Here is a 27,234-nt window from a genome sequence, read left to right on the forward strand (position 1 = left end):
GTTGCCATGATGATGATACGTGTCCAACACGCACCCTGCGTATTACAACACGCACCTTGCGTGTTGACTTTTTCCCTGCAAAATTCACCCACCTATAATTACACCAAATAATCCCATTTTCACACTTATTCCGAAGTGGGCTCCTTTCCTAAATCCTTCAATTTTAGGTTATCCCCGTTGCAGGGGCGGAGCTAGATAAAATATTAGAGGGAGCCAAAAATATTTACACAATAAAATAACACTAAAATAAAATTTTAATAGGGACTAAATTGAAATTTACATATAATTTACATGTAAAAATTAAAATTAGGGGGGCAACTCTTCGCCCCTATCCCATTGCACCCCTTTTTGAAATTTTAATCATCAATATGGTCATCAGCAAGGTGTTTATAGAAATTCTTCTACAACTGCACTAATATAAGTGTGAAAAAAATATTATTATTGTTGTTGTCAGGAAGCCTCAAATTCCATCCATATCTCTATTTGCACTGTTAATGAATGAATCCAACAACAAACCCATCAAGTGGCAAAGGGTACTGCTCAAAGTCATTGGAAAAGCTCTTGCCAGAGATCACTTCCGAAATATTGACCCCAAGGTCTTCAACCCAAAATCACATCTCTATTCAAAATCATCATGAATAGATGGATAAAAATCTACATTTATATGCTCCTTCTTGTCCTAACATTGTTTCTTAATTTTTCTTTGTAGAAAGCTATGGCTATTGCAAGGGAAATAGCAGCTGACTCGTATTGGCATTAAGGTGACTATAGTTTATTGATTCATTCTTTGTATGCTATAATCTTGTTATCTTTATTGTTATAGTTTTTTATATTGCATTGCCATGTTGTTAATCTTGAGGAGGGATACCACATGCTAAATCTTCAAGTCTGAGTAACATCCCACGTCAGAAGAGAATGGACTAAAATTTCTAATTAATTCTATTAGAGTCGAAATTTTGGTTAAGCTGTGTATTTTGAGATATTATATTGTTGATGGAGATCCTATCCAAAGTATGAATTTATAATAACCTAGTTTCATCACCCATTACACCATAATAACACATAGTAATTCCAATATCCATAATAATGAATTATTAGGTTATCCATTCAACTAGTTTTACCAAGACCAAAACAATCCACAATTAATAGAAGCCCCAAAATATAGAATATTTTAGCACGACAAAGATCTGGATTTCAATATTTTATGTCAGTGGTAATTTTGTTAGATTTTATAATATCATTGCAAGTTAAGGGGTATTACTTGAAAGAATGAAAGTAGAAACTGTTTAAATTTTTTACTTGTTACAAAGTTAGGTTTTAGATGATTATTGATTAAGCTAATATTTCAGGTTGTAATAGTAGTTGGTGGAGATAACATCTTCCGTGAATCATCTTGGGCTGGATGCAGTGACCTGGACCAGTCATCTATTGATTATATTGGATAGTTACCTTAGTCTCTCTTAATTAAGCCTTTGGTGTTCTGCTGAAACTCTGTTGTTATAAATTTATTCCATGGGGTCAATTTCGCAGTTTCAATGTGATACTTGTTTACTTAAAATTCTGATATGTTATGGTCTTATGGACCTCTACAATATGTTTCTCAAAAGGGATAATATTTGAGATAGTTGATTACTAAATTGTGCCTAAATTTTTCTTTAGGATGTTGGCAACTGTCATGAATGCTATATTTCTTCAAGCAACAATAGAAAGTATTGGCATTCCTACTCAAGTACAGGCAGCATTTCGCATATCTGAAGTTGTAGAACCATATATACTTAAAAGGTCTCTGAGAAATTTGAAAGAAGGAAGTGTTGTCAGTTTTTCTGCTAGAACTGGAAATACATTCTTTACCATAGATACTGCTGCTACTAGGGGTGGCAAGCGGGAAAGTCCACCCCGCCCCGTCAGAAGCCCACCCTTAGCGGGCTGGCCCGCCCTGCCCCGTCTAGTGAGACGGTCCCAGAATTCTAACCCGCCCTGCCTAACGGCGGGCTGGCGGGTCGGCGGGCTAAGCCCGCCAAATAAACTCTTTTTTCTTTTTTTTTTTTACTTTTAACTATTAAATGATATATATAAAGGCATAAAAAATCTCTCCTATTTTTTACTTTTAATTATTATAATTTCTAAAAGTATAAACAACTTATAATTTTTATATTCACAAACATTAAAGTTTTTGTAATTATATATATTTATTAATTATAAACCAAGTTTTCTTCCAAAACATAATTATAAATATTATTCCCAAATCAAAATAAATATAATTCAAAACATAATTATAAATATTGTCTCTAAAACAAAATAAATATAATCCAAAATACTCAATTTTTATCTTCATTCTTTTGTAAGTTGGGTTGGAAAAAGTTGGGTTTTGGTAAAACAATTGTAAAAATACCCCTTGCTAAAAAAATTCTAAGCCCGGCGGGGAAGCCCGCCCCACCCCGCCAAAGCCCGCCAAAGCTCGCGGTTTAAGCGGTGCGAATTAGGCGGGCTTTTATTATTTGGCGGTCCCAATTTTTCAGCTCAATCCGCCTTTTTTGGCGGGTTATGCGGACCGGCCCGACGGATTTAGGCCCGTTTGCCACCCCTAGCTGCTACACTCAAATGTGCAGAAACAACCCAAATATCCAGGGACGGATCCACTCATGTGGGTGTGGGGGCAAGCGCCCCCATTACAATTTGAAATTTTATTGAGTAGTATATAATAATAATATTTTTTTGTCCTAACTAAATTATTAAATTTGACTCCACAATAATTTTTACTCAATTTTTGACACTTGATAGCCAATTTGAGAACTTCATATTAGATGTCCATTATAATGATCAATTTTCAAATTTAAATAAGATTGATGCTCTTTCTTAGAAATCGACTCGAAAGAATATTATTTATCCATTTGTGTTTCTTCTTTTAAAATTAGCTTTAGTTTTTTTCAAAATAACTACACTAATTGAATGAACTTTTTCAACTATGAATATCATCAAGAACTAATTGTATGAAAGTTGTAACACCCTAACCTTTAGCACGTCATGATCGTACCAAAAGTAAGGAGTTACTAACCTGTTCTCCTTATTTACTATTTAATATTGAGCCTTTAGGTCGATATCACGTTTCAGTTTATAAGAAAATACCAGAAAATTATTTGTAGTAATTCAAATCACACAATTATTAATAATAATAAATGCTATACAAATGAATTCAATATAAAACTCAAATACAATACCTATCCCTCTGGATAAAATAAAACTTAAAGCAACAAGGGCGAGGGAACTCTATAAAAATAACAGGGATCTACTAGTCATCTGCATCTTCTAACTGAATCTTCGAACCTGTGTCACTGAAAGGGTGGAAGATTTTGGGGTGAGAACAAACCACGTTCTCAGTAGGGAATGGGAATGCCGTAAAAGTAATGAATTTAATGCAAATAATTAACTTACTTAGTAAAACTATTTTGTTAACCCTTTGGAAATACTTTTATTTCTACTTTAGATAAATAATTACTTTTTTTAAAATTTCTAAACTCAAAACAAATTTTAAATATAAAACTAGTCACACTTTCTGTCTCTCAGCCACATAGTTAATCCTCATTCAAATGTCAACTCGTAATCACTTTAATACACTCACAAACAAATAGTGCAAGCAAGAGATTCAATTCAATGTACAAGCAAGTCACAACAAGACAAACAATACAATCACAAAGTAATAAAACAAGCAAGCGCAATCAAATGCAAATGTGCAAACAACATGATGCATGTCTATTCCTAACGCAGGCCATGAGCTCATGTGTCGGTTGCCTACCCGCTCCCGACATTATCCGGGCACAAGTCCTAGATATGGCTTTCCAGATGCATCAGTGTGCTTATAAGTCGTACGACTAGGCCGCATCAGTGTGACTTTCCAAATCAATAAGCGTACATCTGGAAAACAGTTCTCAGTGTGTGGGCGTCCCCACTTTACATTTGGCACTAAGGCCCAAATAATGTCACATCTGCTCTCCTGTGGCAGACGCTTCATTAATTAATATATTCCTTTAATCTTTGTTCTCTGCTCTCCTGTGGCAGAGATTCCTTTTCTTAAAAAAACAAACTCAAAACAACACTTAGAACAAAATCTCTCCTTACAAAATTGGATTTAAAACATTATGTTTTTCTTAATAAATCTAGTTTAAAAAAATAGAATACACCTTTTCTCAACTAAATAAATCTCAAATAATTTAATTTTCCAAAACCAAATCTTTTAAAATAACTTTTCAAATAAAACCTCAGATTTTTATAAAATTTTGGCAGCACTTCTCCTAAAACTCGGGGTTAGCCACCCTTTTTCGGGTCCCAACTGAATCATTTTCAACCTCTTTTCAATCGAGAAATCAAATACATATTCATCAAATTCAGTCACAAACACAACTCAAACTCATCATTCAGTCATTTCAAACAATCATAAATTATTTATAAATACCCACTAGACTTCCATGGCATTCATAGTTTAAAAACAGTTAATTTCAAAACAAAATCCCCTACCTTTGTATGAAATCAAATCATCGAAGATTTCGGAGAAGCTTTCTGACCGAACTGCTGAAGGAGAAAGCATCAGAAATTGTCTGTACTTCCTAGAACTCTAGTTAGCCGAACTCAAGGGAAAGAGGAGCTATGTCACCGTCAACTTCTACCGGATCAAAGTAATACCAACGTATAGAGGAGGAAGATACGAACATTTTTACCAGATTAGATTTTTGATTGGGGTTACGTATTACAAGAAATCGAGCTCGGAAGCTCAAGGAAGTTCACGGTTTCTCTCTTTTCTCTCTCGGTTCTTTCTTTTCTTTCTCTCCAAATGCAAGTTCGGTGATGCATGAAGAACAAAATAAAAATATTAATGATGAGTGGTGATTTGTGGTGTTTAGGCATTATAGGTGTCAAAGTTAGAATAAATAAAGAAACATGTGTCATGATGATATATGTATAAAAGAAACATTAATATGAATTATATATGTGTACATAATTAAGCATGCAAGCCACGTTTTGGCTTTCTTTATCTTAATTCCCTTAAGGCCTCGCCAAAAGGAAATAAATATATAAATATGATAATATAGTAAAAATAATAATAATAATGATAATGATAATAATAATAGTAATAATAGTAATAATAATAATAATTTTCTTTAAATAAAATAATAAATTACAAATAATTTATTATTTAATTTTTAAAAATTTAAGGTTTTACAAAAGTTGAGTTTTAAATAACTGTTTAACGATATATACAAAAAAAGACATTTTAATTATATTGTCAAGGTTTCAAAATATGAAATATAAAAAATTAAATTTTAAATTATATGTTATTATTTAAATTACTATTTTAATATTTTAATTTGTAATTAGATATTTTGAAACATAATCATATTTTATAATAACAAAATATAATTATAACAATAATTATGCTATGTATATATAAAATAATCACTTGTACAGAATAAATCTTAAAATATAAATTTTGAAATATAAAATACATATTAAAAATAAATTAAATAATATATGTATTTATACACAAATTTATAGTAGATTATTTGATAGCTAATTTTTTATGTAAACGTAATATTTTATTATAAAAATTATTATAATGTTATATATATTTCGCCCCCACTATCAAAATTTTCTGGATCCATCACTGCAAATATCCAATACATTAACCTAATACATGAACAATATAGGAGCACTCACAAAATCATATGGCAACAACTATAAGTAAGAAAATATATTAAGTAAAGCAACAACAAGAACATACCAATATTTTAATGTGAAAATCTCCTTAATGTGAGAGGTGAAAAATTACGAGTCACCAAGACTAAGAAAATGGCTCCACTGTAATCAAATATGAGGTATAAGAAAATCTCAAATAAGGCACAAATTGTACATACAATCAGCCAACACATCAAAATACCAAAGCTTACAAATGAGTAACAAGAAGATGAAAAATACCCAATAATAGAGCTTCTGTCTGAAGCCGACTTCTCCCTCTGAAGACATATAATCAAAATCTTCACCGTTCATGAAGAACAAGATGAGCCAAAGCTTCAGTTCAACTTTCAGGCCGATCTAACGGTGAATGAATGAGAAATTTCCGTTTTAAATCTGCTATTTTGCACAAAAGTAAAAATTTTGTTTTTCCTCTTCTCTCTCATTTTGATGGTTGCTCTTTCTCTCACTCTCAATACTCCAATAATTTTATTAGGGTTGTGACATAATGAGTGCAAAGGGACACCCAAAAAATTGGGTTTGGATCTCATAAAGGAGAGAAAAAATAGTCCAGTATAGCTAGTTGGAAAAGCTTGTTCATCTTTATTAATCTTTGTTAAGTTTTATGCTGGCAATCTTGTTAAAACTGTGTTAAAAACCTTGACAAGTAGATGATTGAATATTTATTGGTGGTTTAGTTAATTCAATGAATATTTGTTTAGATATTTTCTTTTGTTATTTGACTTGAGTTTGTATTTTGATAAGATTACAAGACTTTGATTGATATAGTGCTTTAAATTTAGATGACAATTGAATGTTTATATTAGAATATAATTATGTTTTAACATGTTTATTTATATTTTATTTATTATTTATTATTTATTATAAATTAATTATTTCGGTTAAATAACAGTTAAACCAATTAGACCAATAAATCAATAACTAAAACGATTCATGATCGGTTTAGTTTTTAGAACCTTGCAAAAAATTAAACTTATCGTTAGTAGCAAACGAGAGAAAAATCTTAGGTTTCCCCAAAAAGGATTTTTCTGCACACAATTCTATTTTCTTCTACTTCGATTATCAATTCTGATGGCTATCTTCGCCCCTTTCTTTCTTTCTCTTCTTCTTCTTCCTTCTCTGTGTCCCTCTGTCCTTGTTCCAAGCCTTCTTCTTATTCTATTTCTAAGCTTCTTTCTAAGTCATTCTCCTATACCAGTTGCTCTTCTTATTCCGAAGTGGATTCTTCTCTTGAATCCTTCAATTTCAGGTTATTCCCATAGTGACAATTAATTGCTATCAAAGAAGATAAGGTAGAAGAAGAATAAAAAAGGAGGAAGGAAGAGAGAACAATTCAATATAATAGTGGTTGTGGATAATGATAGATATGTATACGGTGGATAGAAAAAAAAGAATAATAAAAATAAAAATAAAAAATTCAGAAAAATAATAAAACTAAATATAATTTAAGATCTTGAATATAAAATTAAAAAAGATGAAAGTTTTTTTGCCATTAAAATTATGTGAAAAAAGTGTTTTAAATATAAATTTTTATATCTGCTTCAAATTAAATAAGATTGAGAAAATAAAAAAATTTAGAAATATTTGTAAATTTTTATCTTAATTGTTACACATAATAAAAATGTAATAATTTTAGTATTATACGTAAATTAATTCAAATATAATTATTCTATGCATTAAAAAAATTATATAAGTTATAAAATGTTTATTTTTATTTTTTATCAATAATTTATTATTTATTACTTTTTAATTTTTTATCTCAAATTTATAATTTAAAATTTAAAAATTAATTTTCTAAAAATATTAGAAAATAAACTAACAATATAGTAGTTGATATTCTGTTTGAAAATTAAACAAAATTTTAAGAAAATCTTAAAAATTTTATTATTTGGAGAAATAGAAGTTAAGATATTAAATCTAGAGAAAAATTAAGAATTATTACAAATAATATTGAGAGTAGGAGAGTTACTCAATAATGTCAATTTTTTTATAAGTCAATTGTATATGTTAAGAGAAGCTAAACTAGCAGTGTCTATATAATATTACTCCTTTATAAAGATATAATATATTTTGTATTATTTTTTATAATTATTGACAAATTTTGAATGTTTGATATTTTAAATGTCTTCTTCAAATGATAAAATATGACTTAACAAGCAAGTGTGAAAAATAAGTAACTATATAATAGTTATACATCTAGATATTTAAATAAAATAAGAAAAAAAATTCTTTTAGTGAATCTTCAATAACTCAAAAGTTAACACAATGGATAGTTATGGATCAAAGTGAAAAACAAAAATGAGAGTTGTGATAATGATATAGTGGCAATTAATTGCGGTCAAGGTGAATAGAAGAAGAAATCAAAGAAGAAAAATAAAATAAGGTAACATAATAATGACGGTGATGCAATAATAATTATACATACATATATAAAAAATGATAAGAAAGAAGGATAGTGTATGATATAGTAAGATGATATAATCAAAATGAAAATTAATAATTTTAAAAGAATAATAAAATTAAAGATAATTAAAGATGTTTATTAATATAAGATTGAAGAAATAATTTTTTCTATTAAAATTATATATGAAGATAAAGAGTGTTTTAAATATAAATTTTTAAATTTACTTCAAATTAAATAAAATTAAAAACTAAATAAATTATATAATATTTATAAATAAGTAATAAGTAAATAATATTAGTAAATTATTATCTTGATTTTATTATACATAATAACAACATAATTTTTTTAATCTTATTTTTTTTAATCTTACTTTAATTTGAAGTAGGGTAGACAGCCATTGCCATTGGTGTGTGGAAATGTCTGCTTGCCCATTCTAAATGATACTTGAGCGCACTACTATTACTACTACTACTCTCTCAAATCATGATTCTTCTTTGTAGGTAATTTTAATTAATTATTGATTAGTGTGCTGAAAAAAGATATAATCTCACATTTTAAGTAAATTTTTCACATACTAATTTGGGTGTAGGGGAAGGAATGTTGTTACTTTTTTTTTTTTATTCAAACGGTATCTCCAACTCGATAGGTTAAGAACTAATCCATCGCGGATCTGAGGTTCATTTAAGGGTCTGCCGCTGGCCAATGAGTTGCTACGTGCACAAGGCGAGGTTCGAACTCCCGACATTTGCTTAAGCGGACAAGTGAGCTAACCACTCGACCAATCCAAGTTGGTTAGAATGTTGTTACTTTGTCACTTGCTTGGGATATCTTTGCTATATCATAGTAAACGCCATTCTGTTGACTATTAAAAAACCAAAACAGCATTAGGAATAATTAGTCACCATGGAGCTAGTCCGTGATTGCTCTGGGCTGCCAATGTCCCATGGGAAGAGAATATAGATTTTGTGTTGTTTAATTGTTTTCCAATTAGTCAGTTAGGCCTTTAAAGCCCTCTTATTTAACCAAAAAAAAAGCTACCGGCAACTTGCATATTTTTATTTTGTATGACAAGTCACAACACAAACTTATGCCTCATCAATTTTACTCATTAACAATATAACCAATAATGCAAACAAGTAAAAAAAGGCGACCTAACTTACTCTATGATATTGACTTGAGTGCGTGGTCGATTGATAGAGGAAAACAAGTCCTCAGTTATATTTTTTACTCCAAATTGCTGCTATGATTTATAGAATAAAAATAAAACTATAAAAGATCCATTTTAGTTTAATTAAAAAACGTATAATACCACCGTCTCATGTAGCTCGTGGAATTGAATTAAACTGCATACCTTCGGATTCTATATTGGTGGATCCCATGCTAAAATATTTGTTGGTGGTTTAGTTAATTCAATGAATATTTGTTTGGATATTTTTTTTGTTATTTGATTTGAGCTTATATTTTGATAAGATTATAAGATTTTGGTTGATATGGTACTTTAAATTTGGATGACAATTAAAAATTTATATTAAATTATAATTATATTTTAGCATATTTATTTACATTTTATTTATCTACTTAATATGCTAAAATTGGGTTTTCTTCCAACTAATAGAAGTGAGGTATCGATTTCTCATGAATCCATTTTTCCACCAAAATGAATGCACTATTTTCTCTTCTAAGTTTATTTTATAAAAATATCTTTATTATAATTACACTATAATTAACATTTAAGTAATAATGTATAATTATACTAATTTAAAAAAATATCTTTATTATAGTTATATAAAATCAATATTCAATGCATTATTAAACTACTTATCAATTATCAATCGAAAATATTTTTAATCATTTTAATAATAATAATAATAATAATAATAATAATAATATGATAATTATATGATAATGGCACCGGTTATTAATAATCAATTTATATTTCTCTAAGTAAATATGTTTTATAAAAATATATTTATTATAATTATATTACAATATTAAAATTAATATTTAATGAATAATGTATAATTATACTAATTTAAGAAAATATCTTTATTATTTATTTATTCTATTATATAAAAATCAGATTTTATACTTAATGATGAAACTGATGTAACGTGCTCTTGAGGTATTTTCTTATTTATTTCATTTAATTCGTTAAAGAAAATAAATTATAATTAATTAATTTGATTAGACATTCAAATCTCACAATTTATTATAATTTATATGAATTGATTAATTATAATTAATTATATCAATTAATTAATTTAGTTAATTATGTTAATTATTTGATTTGATTGGAGTAAATATTAAATTATTTAATATATAATAAATATGATAATGAAATATATGAATTAATTTAATTAGTTTATTTTTTTCAATATCATCTATTTACACAAGATCAAATATTTTTTACTCATTTGCTCTCTTTTCTCTCTCTCTCTCTCCCTCCGTCCCTCCCTCTCTTCCTTTCTTTCTCTCTTTCGTGTTTAAGGTACAATTTTTATAATTTATTTAATTTTTGTTTTTTATCTTTATACATTCCATTTTTTATTTATTTTTTTTGTGTATCTCTTTGTTACTCTTTATTTTAGTTATATTCATTGATTTCTCTGTATTGATGCTCTTTTTATTTGAAATATCGTGATAATTTAGAGTGTATATTGTGATCCATGTGATATTCATTAATTTGGTGTATCTTTTTAGATGGTTTATGCTATAATGTGTTTAAGGAGTTGACTTAAAATTATAATATAATATATAAATTTATAATATGATTTATAATATGCTAAAATATTAAGATATTATCATATATATTTTTTTATTTGTCTATTAGATTCAACTATATAGGATCTTGAAAAGTATATAATTATGTAATTAGTTATTTTTTCATATAATTATTGTATTGATTATTTAAATTAGTGAGACTATTTTTATTATTAATATTTATCAATATGCTATTATTTGTATAGTTGATTGAATCATCTTATTTGTTTAAATTTAATTCTATTGAATTAATTATTCAAGGTGCTATCGCTATTTCTATTTTAAAGATTTTTTTAATATTATTTAACAATTCTAATAATATAATAACAATTAAAAAAGACAGAATAAAAAATTTTTAATGTGAAAATAGAGCAAAAAGAATAAATTTATTTAATAATTTTTTCAGGATATATATGTTTTTTTATAGATAATTATTGTAAAGCATGATAAATTATTAAATTCTAAAAATAATTATTAAGGATAAATAATTATTATAGTTAAAAATAATGTCCATTTAAATTATAGACAAATAAACCATGCCAAACATAACAACTTAAAAGGGTTACTTTTGAAAGAATATAGTTTATGATATTTAATTTTTTACTATTTATTAAAAAAAAAGTATAATTACTTAACGATACTTATTTTTTAAATTCACTATATATGAAATTTTTTTGGATAAAATTTTACTCATGATGATAATTTTTCTAATGGTATAAATGCAGAAAATTATATTTTTACTTTTTGATATAATCGATATATTATTAATAATGAATAGTAATTAACCCCTCATATTTTTAATCAAAATATTTTGACGATAGTTTCTATTTATAGATATTAATGGATGATTATTTCTTTAAAAATAAAATACATTATGATTTTAGGTTATTTCATAATTAACAATAATACTTTATTATTTTTTAAAAATAAATTGCATTATGATTTTAGGTTATTTCACAATAATAATTAATATTCATAATATTGAATTACTCTAAATTTTTTATTTTCTATCATTAGTAGTTAATCCCAAATTAAAAAGATTATGTTGAATTGTTGAATAATCCAAGTATAATCGGAGTTAATTTAGTTTATTTGTTTATTCATATAATTAATTGAAAGCATAAATGATAAAATAAGACAAGCAAATAATTAGAAAAATAGAATATTAGCAATTACTTAAAATAGATAATAAAATAAGTTATAAGGTATTACTTTATTTAAATTATTAATAATTAAAAGAATAAAGGTTAGTAATTATTTTTAAAATAGACATTAAATTTAGTTTTATGGTTCTAATTTATTTGAGTTGTTAATAACATTTTATAATTTTTAGATTTATATCTACTTAATTTATGTAATTTATTTTATTCTACTTTATAACAAAAAATTGAGACGTACATCTTTAATTATTTATTTAGAAAATATAGCGAAATGAGTTATATCAATTAAAACTAAATATCGATAATTGATATTAATTAATTGATTGTATTAATTTGTAAGATAAATAACGTATAATAAATGTTGTGAAATTAATTATAATAAATTAATAATTATTAAATAAAAAATAAAAGGAACTTTTTTATTACTTTTTAATGGCTACATGTTTTTATAATTTCACTTTTTCTTTATCTCTTCCTTTCATATTTATTTCTTTTAATTTATTGAACTAAATCAATTACACTAATTATTTGTATGAACTTATTAAGTACTTTTTAATAGGTTATTATAATTGTATCTTTAGACCATAGGTTAAAAATATTATAAAAAATATTTTATAAAAATTATTAAAAAATAAATATTTTTAAAATGTGTCCTTATTAAGACAAAAATTAACTAAATTATTTTTTAATTTAATGTGTTTGATTTATTTAATTGTATTAATTATAACTAATCAATTATGTAATTTGATTTGATTAGGATAAATATTTCATCATTTAATATTTTATTTGATTCATTACATTACATTAATCATAACTTCAAATATTTAATTTAATTAGAGTAAGTATCAAATTATTTTAATTTTTTTATTCATTAAACCAAATTAATTATAACTAATTTATTATTTAATTTGATCGAGATAAATATTAAATTATTTAATAGAAAACATATAAAGCAATGAAATAAATGAACTCAATTAATTCAATTTATTATCTTATTATTTTATATATCCCTTTTCTTCCTCTCTATTCTGTACTTCAGGTAAAATATTTATAATTTTTTATTTTTGTTTTTTATCTTAATTTTGTTAATATTTTTTATGATTTTGTTTTATATTAATTATTTTTTATTTACTTTGATTAATAATTCTTAAGGGTATTATTATTTTATTTAAAGATAATTTAAAATTTTTATAATATTTTTATAAAAGTTGATTAAGAGGTTCTTCTTTAAAATATTTTTTTTGAAATTTTTTTAATAAGATTGTATTTTGATTTTTCTCTTTCATCCATTGTATTAATTAATTATATTAATCTTCTATTACAATACATTTTTTATCTACTCCACACATTATCTTTTATATCTTCTTTTACTTTTTTTTAATTGCTATTTTTATTTTTTTAATTATTTATTTTACTTTTACTTCATATATAGATTTATTATAATTTATCACAGGTTCTTTTTTAATTTAAGTGATTTTTTAGGTTATATTTTACCATTGATACTTTTATTTTGTTTAGCGTATTTTTTTAGTGTGTGTTTAATATAATAATATGTAAATATCTATTCTATTATATAAAAATTAAATTTCTGCACGTAATGATAAAACTATGTAGGCATGTTTTTTATGGTGTTTTTCGATTTATTTCTTTTAACTCATTAAATTCAATTTATTATAATAAATTAGTTATAATTTCTATCAATCAATTAATTGTAGTTCAAATTGAATGATTATTTTGTTACGAAATAATTATATTCCTAATCTATTCATGGCCAATACATATATTAATTATAATCACAAATTAAGCTATTTTACATTAAACGACTTATATAATGGTCATCTCAAATATAAATAGTGACTTCCGAATTTTGGTCTCCAACACATCAAAACCACATCCGTAACTCTTTTTCCATAAAAAGAATTGCGATTCAACTCTATCAGAGATACAGAAGATTTTCAAAGAAGGGAATGGTCTGAATTTGCACGAATTCTAAATGTTTGAACTTACGATGTTGTTTCAGTTGGTTGTCGTTACGAGAATGACTCTAATTTATATGTGTCTAAGGAGTAGAATAGATTAAATATTATTTAAGTAATTTATTTCTAATATTAGTATGATTAAATTAGTTTTAGAGAAATTTAAATTGTTGACTCAATTTATATATTACGACTATTCTTTTTTAATATATTATTTTTATATTTCTTAATATAATTTTTTTTTCTAATTTTTAAGTTTATTTTTTTTATTGGATATATGTATCACCTTTTTTTTCTCATTTTATATTTTAGATTAGTAATGTAATTATTAAGAAAAATATATTTAAAAAAAGAATATTGAAACATCACTATTTAAAATAAAAGAAAGATACGTAAGAAAAAGGAAAACAAAAAATTAAAATATCACTATTAGAAAAAAAACTGTTAATATACATATGAAGGGAGCAGAAATTGAGGAATATATATGGATATAAAAATAAAAATTATTCCACGATTGTTGAATAAAAAATAATCATATATATCAAACGAATTAATTACAACAAAAAAATAATTAATATATGTGATTTAAATGTTTTTAATAACGGGTAATATAGAATTTAACAAAATATAATTCATATATTTTTTTATTTATGTATATGTATATAATTATTTATGTATATGTATATATCTTAAAAAAAAACTATCGTAATATAGATATATATATTTAACAAAATTAATATATACGTAGATATAAATAAAAAAAATTATTATAATTTTTGGAAAGTACACATGAACTTTTTTTTCTCAAATAAATTTATTCTAATTATATTATAATTAGCTCATAAATAATGCATGATTATATTAATTTAAGAAAATATCTTCATTATAATTATATCAAATCAATATTTAATGCGTTATTAAACTATTTATCAATCATCGATATTTTTAATCATTCTAATTATATCAATTGATATATATAGTTGTAATTCTCATTCAAGTGTAATAATTAATTTTATTATGAGATAGTTAATGCACACATTAATATTGACCCATTTAATTTGATAATAATAATAATAATAATAAGGTCTACACAGTACATGCATTATATTTTAAAAAGGTAAAATATATTTTAAAAAAATAGAGTATCAATAATCAATTGTGAATATCAATATCAATAATTAATTCTTATAATTATTTTTGTACTACTAAAGGTTACATATAGTATTTTTTTGTAGAATGAAAAAGATTGTGACTCATAACATTTTCGTAAAGTTATATCGTATGGACACAAAGATTAATTAAATAACAAATTGAATTTTAATTAATATGTTTTATTTTCTGGTCATATTTTTCATTAATTATTTTACTTTTTATATTTATAGTAAAAATTAAATGTGAAAAAAATGAATGTTATCTATTTTATTTATTTAGAGTCATAATTAAATTTGATATAATTATAGTAAGTATATAGAATTAATAATAATATGATACTATAATTTTAAGTTGTGTAATATAATAAAACATGTAGTAATTTATGTACGCTTCCTATATAGCAATAATATTATATATATTTATATATCTCATCTTTTAGCTCTTTCCTAAAAATATTGACATATAATTAATGTCGATAACATATACATGGAGTAAGTATCTCTATTGAATTAATCATAAAGGTTAATAAAATATAATGGCATAAATTTCACCTAATTGTAATAAGTATCTCAATTGAAAAGATTATAAATATATATATAAGAATTAATAGTAAATTGTTATAATTATTTATCATCTAGAAAATTCGTACCTCAGACATAGATCTTTTTCTGTTTATTATTTTTCATACCTAAAGGCTACTAACTACGATTTTATCAACAGTATTACGAACTATGGTAGATTATGTAATGAAAAAGTTTGAAAAATAAATGCAAGAATTATAAGGTTATGGAAAGTCGCATCCAAATTTGACAAGAACAAGACGACTTACATAGAAATGATTCTCATGGATGATAAGGTAAGTTGATTATTTTTCATAATCCTTTCAAGTGATGTTAGGTCCATTTTATAAATATTTTTTGTTCATATTTTAAGTTTATTTGATAAGTAAACCTTTGCACGAATCAAAGACAGGTGCAATTTTATAGATTTATAAGTGCTAATAGCCTTTATATTTAATTTGTTTTATAATGTGATAATAGCCAATATATTTGTTAGTGGATTTGACTATTACTATATTATTTATGACCACGTTCAGTATATATGTCTGATTTATTGAAGAAAGTAAATTATTAAAATTGATTAATAACTATTTTAGAGTTAATCCAATTAACACTAGATTAAAAAAATTAAACAATGCAAAACATATTATTTTTTTATTAATCAAATTATTATAATTCAAAATAATTTTAAAAAAATAATTTAAAATTATAATTTCAATCTTATCACGTGCATGGCATGGATAATTACACTTATTATTTATTATAAAATGGTTATTTCAGTTGAACTAATTAAACCAATAAATCAATAACTAAAACGGTTCATGACCGATTTGGTTTTCAGAACCTTACAAAAGTCAAACTTATCGTTAGCTACAAGCGGAGCAAAAAACCTCAGGTCTCCCCAAAAAAGGGTTTTGCTGCACACAATTCTCTTATCTTCCACTCCTATTATCAATTTTAATGGCTATCTCCACCCATGTCCTTTCTTTCTCTTCTTCTTCTTCCTTCTCTGCATCCTTCTTTTCTTGTTCCAAGGCTTCTTCTTATTCCATTTCAAGCTTCTTTTTAAATCATTGTCCTACACCATTCACTCTTCTTATTTCGAAGTGGACTCTTCCCCTGAATCCTTCAATTTCAGGCTATTCCCATTGCACCTCTTTTTGAATTTTTAATCTTCAATATGGTCGCAGCAAGGTGTTTGCAGAAATGTTTCTACAATTGAGCTAACATAACTGTGAAAAAAAATTATTGTTGTTGTTGTTAGGAAGGCTGAAATTCCATCCATGTCTCTGTTTGCATTGTCAATGAATGAATCCAGCAACCAACCCATCAAGTGGCAAAGGGTATTGCTCAAAGTCAGTGAAGAAGCTCTTGCCGGAGATCACTCCTAGAATATTGACCCCAAGGTCTCCAACCCAAAATCACATCTTTATGCTTTATTTTAAAGCATCATGAATGGATGGATAAAAATCTAACATTTATATGTTCCTTCTTGTCCTCAACATTGTTTCTTAATTTTTCTTTGTAGATAACTATGGCTATTGCAAGGGAGGTAGCAGCTGTGACTCATCTTGGAATTGAGGTGACTTTAGTTTATTGATTTGTTCTTTGCATGCTATAATCTTGTTATCTTTATTGTTGTAGGTTTTTTTTATGTTGCATTACCATGTTGTTAATCTTGAGGAGGGATACCACATGTTAAATCTTCAAGTGTGAGATAACGTCCCACATTAGAAGAGAACGGACTAAGAGTTCTAATCAATTCTATTAGAGTCGAAATTTTAGCTAAGCTATGTATTTTGAGACAGTATGTCGTTGATGGGATCCTATCCAAAGTATGAATATATAGTAACCTGTTTCCATCACTCATTACACCATAATAACACATGGTAATTCCCGAATCCATAATAATGAACTATTAGGTTATCCATTCAACCAGTTTTACCAAAACCAAAACAATTCACAATCAATAGAAGTCCAAAATACAAAAAATTCTGAATCACAAATATCTGGATTCCAGTATTTTAGTCTCAATGGCAATTTTGTTAGAGTTCATAATATCATTGAAAGTTAAAGGGTATTACTTGAAAGAATGAAAGTAGATACTGTTTAAGCTTTTCACTTGTTACAATGTTAAGTTTTAGATGATTATTGATTAGGCTGATATTTCAGCTTGAAATAGTAGTTGGTGGGGTAATATCTTCCGTGGATCATCTTAGGCTGGATGCAGTGGCCTGGACCGGTCATCTGTTGATTATATTGGGTAGTTACCTTACTCTCTCTTAATTAAGCTGTTGGTGTTCCATCAAGACTCTATTGTTATAAATTTATCCTATGGGTTCAGTTTCGTTGTTCTAATGTGATACTTGTTCACTTGAAATTTTGATATGTTATGTTCTTATGGATCTCTACAATATGTTTCTCAAAATGGATAATATCTATGAGATAGTTACCAAATTGTGCCTAAATTTTCCTTTAGGGTGTTAGCAACTGTCATAAATGCTATATTTCTTCAAGCAACAATGAAAAGTATTGGCATTCCTACTCGAGTGCAGACAGCATTTCATATGTCTGAGGTTGCAGAACCATATATACGTAGAAGGGCTGTAAGGCATTTGGAAAAAGGAAGGGTTGTCATTTTTGCTACTGGAACTGGAAATCCATTTTTTACCACAGACACTACTGCTGCACTCAGATGTGCAGAAAGTAAGTTAATTTATTATCGTTGTGGTTTACAATCTGCTTACGATGGGAAGGTCTATATTTGTTGATGGATTTATTCATATAGTTTCAGTATGTCATAACAAAGGAGGTGAGATTTTCTTGTTCAAGATAAAAAATAATATTCATCCCACTAATCTATAGTCTACATTCTAAATTTGATGTTGCTTTTGCATGTAAAGTGAACTTTATCACTGTTTACTTACTTTTATTTTGTCATTTATGTAGATAATACAGAGGTTGTACTCAAAGCAACAAATGTCGATGGGGTGTATGATGATGACCCAAGGCGTAACCCACAAGCACGCCTTCTTGACACACTTACTTATCAAGAGGTTACTTCGCAAGATCTCTCGATCATGGACATGACTGCCATAACGCTATGCCAGGAAAACAATATTCCTGGTAAGTCCCTGCATGCAAGCATGAAGTACTCTTTCTATGCTTTTAAATCGAATTCATTATATATTGACATTACATTATTTGTTTGCTTATCCTCTCAATCCCCTTCTTATGGTGCAGTTGTTGTATTCAATCTAAACAAATCAGGTAACATTGAGAAAGCCATCAAAGGTGAGAAGGTTGGCACTCTGATTGGGGCAACATGGAATTCTACCATTTTGAGAACGTGAAAATATGAGGTCCAGTTAGCAAGTGATTCTTTTGTGTTTTTCCTACACAAGTGTCCAGCTGAGGATGGCAAAATTGCGAGGTTAATCACTTTGCAACAGATATTTTGATGTACTATTATGGCTGCTGGTTATAAATCTGTAAATATGACTAGGTATGTTACAGCTTGGTTTAATACTACATGGCTTGTCTGAATTTCACTTTGCCACCCCCAGGTTTTAGAAATCATATTTTGTCGCTCAAAATTCTTGTATTCATTTTTATTTAGAAAAAGTATAGGTGAACAATAATTCTAGTGAACAATATGAACAATGGGGTTACAAATGTAAATTACTCATAAATTTAATTAATGATGTAATTAATTTAATTAGAATAATAACTATTTTTTAAAATTTGAAAAATCGTCTTTTTGGATAAGGAACAGATACTCGTTTCTTATCCTCTGAAACCATATCTCCTCTCTATCTTGGTGGTCCTTCCTTAACAAAGCCAACATTTCCCACCCAATCACGACCGATGCTGTCTCCCCCTATTCCGACGTCCGGTCAGCCCCCTAAGCAGAGAAAATTTTTTTCACCACACCCCACAACCAGCACACCATGCAGCCCGCCCCAAGTCTCCATGATCACGCACTGTGCAGCCCCTGCAGCCCAAGGCCTCCACCATTGCAGCCTCTACCATATTTCATCTCTCACTCTCGGTGGACCTTCTCCGTCCTAGAAGCCAGCCATCGCCGCCCACCCGCAGTCGATGCTGCCTTCCTTTGCGCCAAAGTCCGACCAGCCCCCCAAGTCACGAATTTATTTTACCCACAACCCGCAAATTGTGCAGTCCCCGTAGCCCACACGAAGCCAGTTCGAGCATCGTCGCTGCCGCGCTTGCTCCCTTGCACCGTCCCTGACTCGCCCCCTCGCACCGTCCCTTCTGCGCCTGCACATCGCTTCTGCTCCTCTACATGAAGCAACGAAAATCACAACCAGATTCTTCCTGCCCTGGTTATTTTTATTGTTAAGTAGATGTTTAGTTGTTAGTATTAGATTTAAGTAGATACAATTCAATTATGCTGGATGTTCATTTTACTATGTATACATATGGTTATTTTCATTGTTAAGTGGATGTTTGGTTGTTAGTATTAGATTCAAGTAGATACAATTAAATTATGCTGGATGTTTAATTTCATAGGTATGCAAATAGTTATTTTCATTTTCAAGTGGATGTTTGGTTATTCGTATCAATTAATTATTATGTACCTTATGTAAATACATAAAAAGCTAAATTGTAGTAGATTAAAATAACGAACAATAATTATTATTCAATCATTACATTTGAATTAAAGTTTATAGTGATTCGTTTATAGTGTGATTGTATCTACATTAAAAAAGAAAAGAACGTATTCCATATATTACTATAAACTTTAATTCAAATATTTAATTTTTTTAAAATCTATTAATGGATTTGTCTAATAGAAAAAAATAGAAAAGCAAATTTGATAATTAATTTTTTTTAAGAACTAAAATATTCAACTAAAATTATTTTTAGAAATTGATTTAACGTATTACTCTAAAGTTTAAAGTATGAGTGTAGGGTAGCTATATAGTTTAAATCTATTTAGCATGTTGTTTAAAGGTTTAACATTGCATTCTATTTCGTTTAGAAAAATATTTAAAATGTATAATAACAATAATAATAATAATAATAATAATAATAATATTTAATATTGAGTCAAAGTAGAGAAAGGAAAAGGTTTTTTTTGTTGGGTCAAAGAAAGGAAATGTGAATGGGATGATTACGATGCTAGTAATTAAGATAATTAAAATTAGTATTTAGGGAAGGGGGTGTTTACAAGTATACCTATGTTAGTAATCTAATTGGACTAGTTTTTAGGGTGCCTTGTTCATATTGTTCAACTAAGTTATTGTCCTCCTGGCATTTTCTTTTTATTTAATGTCTAAAATAAACATAAATTTGGCAACTACCTAAAGCTGAAAACACCATAAATTGCTTAGCATTTGGGCTAGAATTCTCCAAGTTGAAAGGCCTTTTTTTTCCCTTAATAAAATAAATTACAAGAATAAAAAAAATTACTGTAACTAGTGTATAAATAACAATAGGTGACTTACTCTTTTATTCATTAAATAAAAAAAATTAAGACCAACAAAATTTATTATTTGTTGATAGCATTCAGTATTAATTTAATTCTTTTAATTTGATAATCTAATAATATATTTTTAGCTCATTCTTAAATATTCATGGTTAATTATTGGCCAAAATAATAAATTTTACTGATCATTTAATATTTTTTTATTAAATATATATAAAATAATAAAATAAAATTAATTAAGATAATAAATTATTTATAACTTAACTGAAAGGTCTTGAATTTAAGTATTAAAAATAACTAAAAGAATATATCTTATGAATTATATACAATAAAAAATATTATAAAAAAAGAGTCACACTACTGTAAAGATGTAAGGTACAAAGATTCTCTCTGAAATTTTTATCTATAGACACGTGTCTTTACTCTCTCTTGTAGCAATCAATTTGTGACCATAGCTGTAAAAAGGCTGACTTGGCTAAAAGCACATTTGAGCTTAGTGATCATATATAAAAATTTGATAACCTTATTTATTTTTTATTCGAAACTTTTAAGAGTTTTGTTTAAGATTTTTTCGTTTTGCCTAATAATAATTTTATAGTAATATAAATTTCTAATGGAGGTTTATCAAAAAAATATTTTTAACAAAGATTACACGTTTTTTTAAATACACTAGTGTATATTCTCGTACACTATACGGGATAATTAATAAAAATATATAAATTTTTTATTAAAAGAGATTAAACAAAAAATATATAATAAGTATTATTATAAATATTTTACAAAATTATAATTAAAATCAAAGTTTAATTATTTTTAATATTAAACATAATTAGTATTTGTCTTAACTGATTTGGATCGATTGAGTGATCATCTCACTTGTCTACCTAATTAAGTATTAGAGTTTTGAATCCCGGCTTGTGTATGTAACAACTCATTGGCTAGCGGCAGACCCTTAATAAAAAGAGCTTCAATCCGTGGATGATTAGTTCTCAACCTGCCGAGTTAGAAAATACAGTGAAAGAAAATAGTATTTGTCTTGAAAGTAGAACAATTCTAATTGATGATAGTAATACTTATGGAGATTTGCCATTGTTAAAATTTAACTGTGACAGTTTTATTTATTGGTATCATATTCATTCAGAAAGTCAAACAATATGATCAACGTTATTACCGGTTAAAATTTTATATTTTATTACATGATTTTCAAGTTTCTAAACTTATAAACTTATGTCATTACAAAAGCTATTAGATTGATTAATATTTTTTGGCAATATTACCAAAACACAAAATACCGTAGTTGAGTATATTATTTTTTTAAAAAGAAACTATAATAACTTTTGTTATTCAATATATAATTTAATCTGTTGAAAAATGAATTATTATTCCTAGATTAGAATATATTTTTTCTCCATTTTTATATCATTTTATTTGATAATAATTGCCATTAAAAAAATGAATAACTACACTATTTTACAATATAATATACAAAATAATTTTTTATTTTAAAATTAATTCTAGTTAGTGAAAAAATTCAAAATATTTTCTTACACGAATTTAAATTTAAATTTGAATTTAGAATTGATTAACAACTTATTTTTTTAAAATTTTAATAACAAAAACAAAATTAGTTAGCTGCAAAATATTCAGCATTTAATAATTTCAATAATTTTAATTTTAATTACCAAAAATTGAGTTAGAAATTAATTATAACTTAATAATCATAATATATATATATATATATATATATATATATATATTAGTATACAAATAATAATATCTAATATATTATTTAATTTTTTTAACAGAGCTAATGTATAATTTATTGAGGAATGATTTATTGTCTAAATTTTTTTTTATAAACTTTTTAGTATATGAAAATAGTGATCTTATTTTTTTAATTTGATTATAAAATCTATTGCAAGTATACCTAACTTTTATATATACTAAATATAATCATATTTAATAATATAGTATTTATTACAGTAATGACTCAAAATATTAAGTAAAGTGAGTAAGATCAACCTAGGTCTATTATTAGGATCCTAAATCCGAATTAGGTTCATTGTCTTAAAACTCAATGTAGATAAAGCTCACGTGTCCTATCTCAAATCGGCTCAAATTGAATTTTCGTTGTTAGTTAGATATAATAATAGATACTCGTGTGGGCATGGCGGCGGACCTCTTTTTCCGTCCTTCGCTCCCGCTTAAAAAAGAATATCCCCCGTTCGTTCTCCATCTTCGTCGCAAGTCCCCTATTTAATTATCCCCTTAGTGAATGCAGATACCCACGATTATTTATGGATATTCTTTGAAAATTTTTAAAAAATAACAAAAAAATATAATATAATAATAATAAAATAATAATAAAATAATCAATTCAATATAATTCAACACAACTCATAATATATTCATTATAAAAAATAACATTTAAAAAAATATAAAAATATCTTCCAACATAATAACATAATATAATATTTTAGAGTAAGACTGAGCGACATAATGACGAACTTAAGAGACAGAGAAAATGAGTTATAGAAAGAGTAGATATAAAATCAAGGCTAAGGATGAGTCTAGAAAGAAAAAAAAAGTTTAAATTGGAGACAAGAATTAGGATTACCAAATCTAAGAAGAGGAATTCTCCACATACAAGCGGTTTCCCATACAAGCTATGTCATACAAGTCATTTATTTCTTCTTCTTTTTTTTTTTCTCCATGCCTCCTCTTTTTCTTCTCCTTCTTCTTCTTTTTCTGTGCCTCTTCTTCTTCTTTCTTTTCTTTTTCTTCGTTTTTGAAGTGTTTCATCTTCATCGTCGTGTTTCTCCTCGTTCTTCTTTTGATTTTGCAACATTATGTATTTTTTTCTTTGTTTGATTTTCTCCTCCCAAAAAGAATTATGAAAATATGAAATAAGAAAATGAAGAAAAAGAAGAAGCAGCAGAAGATGAGGAGGAGAAAGAGGAAGAGTTCTGAATTATGCATAAGGTGTACTTCAACGAATTTTGGGTGTATTTTTTAAATTCTTTGGGTGTATTTCTGTAATTCTTTGGGTGTATTTCTGTAATCGTTTGGATGAATTCCTGTAACAGTTTGGGTGTATTTCTGTAACCGTTTGGGTGTATTTCTATAATCGGTTGGGTGTATTTCTGTAATCATTTGGGTGTATTTCTGAAGTTCTATTACCTTCAAAATAATTTCAAAGCTTGATTTCAGAAACCATGAAAATCGAAAAAAATGAAGCAAGAATACAAATGATAAACGCAGATAAAACAACGAATGAAAAGGCAAAGAGAGAACGTACGAAGGAGATCAAACAAATTTGACAAGAAACTCGTTTTCATGGAGGAAGAAGAAGAGTAGAAAAAGAAGAAGGAGAAGAAGAAAGGAAGAGGAGGAGGAGAAGCAGGAATGCGAAGCACGCCATGGAAATCGTATATGGGCCAGCGTGCTTTTTGTTAAGTTTCTCCCAACTTGTATGACTTGTAAACCAAATGACTTGTATGTATGTATATATATATATATATAAGGATAAATTAGTAATTTACATTCATGTGGATTTAACGGGTCTCTTGACACAAGAGAGAGAAAGAAAGAGAGAAAAGAGAAAATAGAAAGAATGAGTAAAAAACACATTATGATTTCGTATAAATAGATGACATTGAAAAAAATAAACTAATTAAATTGATTCATCTATTTTGTTATCATATTTATTATTTACTAAAATAATTTGATATTTATTCCAATCAAATCAAATCAAATAATTAATATAATTAACTAAATTAATTAATTAATATAATTAATTGTAAGATTTGAATGTCTAATCAAATTAATTAATTGATATCATTAATTAGTTATAATTGATTTGCTTTACAGAATTAAAAGAAATAAATCGAGAAACATTCTCAAAAGCATGACACGTCAGTTCTATCATTAAGCGTAGAAACCCAATTTTTATATAATAAAATAGATTTTCATAAATAAATATCTACATAATTAGTTAACAGATATCCACTTATTCACTTATAAATAAATATCTATATAATAAAAGTTTATTTTTATTGAAAAGCCTATTATTTACTTATTGACTTGAGCATCGGAGTGCTTTTTACATATATCCACTCCCTTATTCTTTTATTACCGATGTATAATTCATCTCGACGAAAAACTTGCAAAAACTTATCGACAAATGAACTATATAACCACCAACTTCCATAAAAATAATAATAATTATAATCCTAAACTTAAACCCAAATCTTATACTCTTAAATCTTAAACAATATAAGTTAAAGCTACCACCTTAATGTGCAATACCTTTTTTCTGTTTATCAAAAAGTAAAAAAAATTACATTTTCAAAAAATCAAGATGACCCTCATTTTTTTATTTAATGAAATTAAGTTCTTAGATAAAAAATTAGTAAAAGTTGTTTTTAGCATAATTATTAAATCCAGTTTGATTTTGTTAGTCGAATTGGTAAATCCAGTTTGACTTAGTTGATTGAATTAAAAATTTGGTCATCAATTCGTATTGGGTCATTAAAAATAATAACATCTTCTATTGCAACTTAATCTTTCAATAACAACAATAACAATAACAACAACAACATTAATATTTGAATAAATTTTTTTGTTTTTAAATTTGGGGTCATTTTTATGTTATCTATAAGTTAATTTCATTAGTATTTAACTATCATTGAGACTAATATTTTTGCACATTCAATTAGCATTAAATAAGTATTTTAATTTAAAGAACTCTAATTTTATATCAACTTGACAATGAACATATAGTATTTTTGTCAAATTAAATACATGAAGTGTTGCTTATAAAATCATTGAAAATTAAATTTCTATAGAAAAAATAATAAACGAAATAGAGAATATAATTAGCATAAGAAAAATAAAAAAAGGAAGATATCTTGAAACATGCATTTAAGTATAATAACAATGCCTAACATTTATTCATAAAACTCAAAATTTAAGAAATAAATTTCACTTTATTATATCTCTATTTTTAGATAAATTAAAAAAAAAATTGTAGACACTGAAGAATCCGGCTAATAACAATGAGTTTATGTGCCGAAAAAAGAAAGAAAAATAAACAACAAATGAAAGCTAGAAAAAGATAAAGCACTGAAATAGTTTTAATAATTATAAACAATCATATTAAATATATATTAAAATCATCCGTTAAAATTAGTTATTAATATAATATATATTAAAAATAAATTAAATAATATATAAATAAATATATAATAACTAATTTTAGTTTATAAATAATATTTGTTGTTTATTAATCCAGATTTCAAGCTCTAATTGGATTAGAATTTAGATTTGTTTTGGTAATTAAATACTAAAATATATTATCATATAATATAACCCATAATAATAATAATAATAATAATAATAATAATAATAATAATAGTACCCAAAGAAAAAAAAAGTTCAGCATAGTAATAGCTAGTGTAACTGATGAGTGATGAATATGATTTGGCTAAGAGATCAGCCAATTAAGCAAGCTATTGAAGAGTTAATGAGCCATCACATTCTCTTGCCTTGCTTTGAGAAAAACGGATTTGGATCTTCTAAATTTTGAATTTTTACTTTAGAAGGTAAAGTATGATCTTCTATCCTTGAATGGTTTCTCTCTCGTAATATTTACGCTTGGCCCCACTTACAAAATAAATGGTGAGAGATCACACTTTACTCTCTAAAGTAAAATTCAAACTTTAGAGGATTCAAATCCGAAAAAAACAACTAGGCCGTGTGCTTTGAACATTAAAAAGGAAGAAATCTCTGTATCTCTATACCATATAACATCTGTACCTTATAATTCTTCATAAAAAATTATACATCAACTCGTCTCAATAAAAGTGACTATTTTAAGCATTTCTGTAAGTAATTATTTGAAGAGATTGGGAGCATGAAGCACTGGAAAGGGAGCAATGATAGAGCTACATATATACTATATAGTACCTTCACTTTAACTAACTGCCTTGCTTTTATTTGTGTGTTGGGTCCATGTAACTTTAAT

General features: G+C 26.2%; 1 pseudogene; it reads left to right on the top strand.

Moving 5' to 3' along the window:
* The first annotated feature begins 494 nt into the window (after nt 1–494).
* On the top strand, nt 495–19,110 carry LOC130949495 (uridylate kinase PUMPKIN, chloroplastic-like; annotated as a pseudogene).
* The last annotated feature ends 8,124 nt before the right edge of the window (nt 19,111–27,234 follow it).

This window comes from Arachis stenosperma, chromosome 9 (genome assembly GCF_014773155.1).
Source record: "Arachis stenosperma cultivar V10309 chromosome 9, arast.V10309.gnm1.PFL2, whole genome shotgun sequence".
Taxonomy (NCBI): Eukaryota; Viridiplantae; Streptophyta; class Magnoliopsida; order Fabales; family Fabaceae; genus Arachis; species Arachis stenosperma.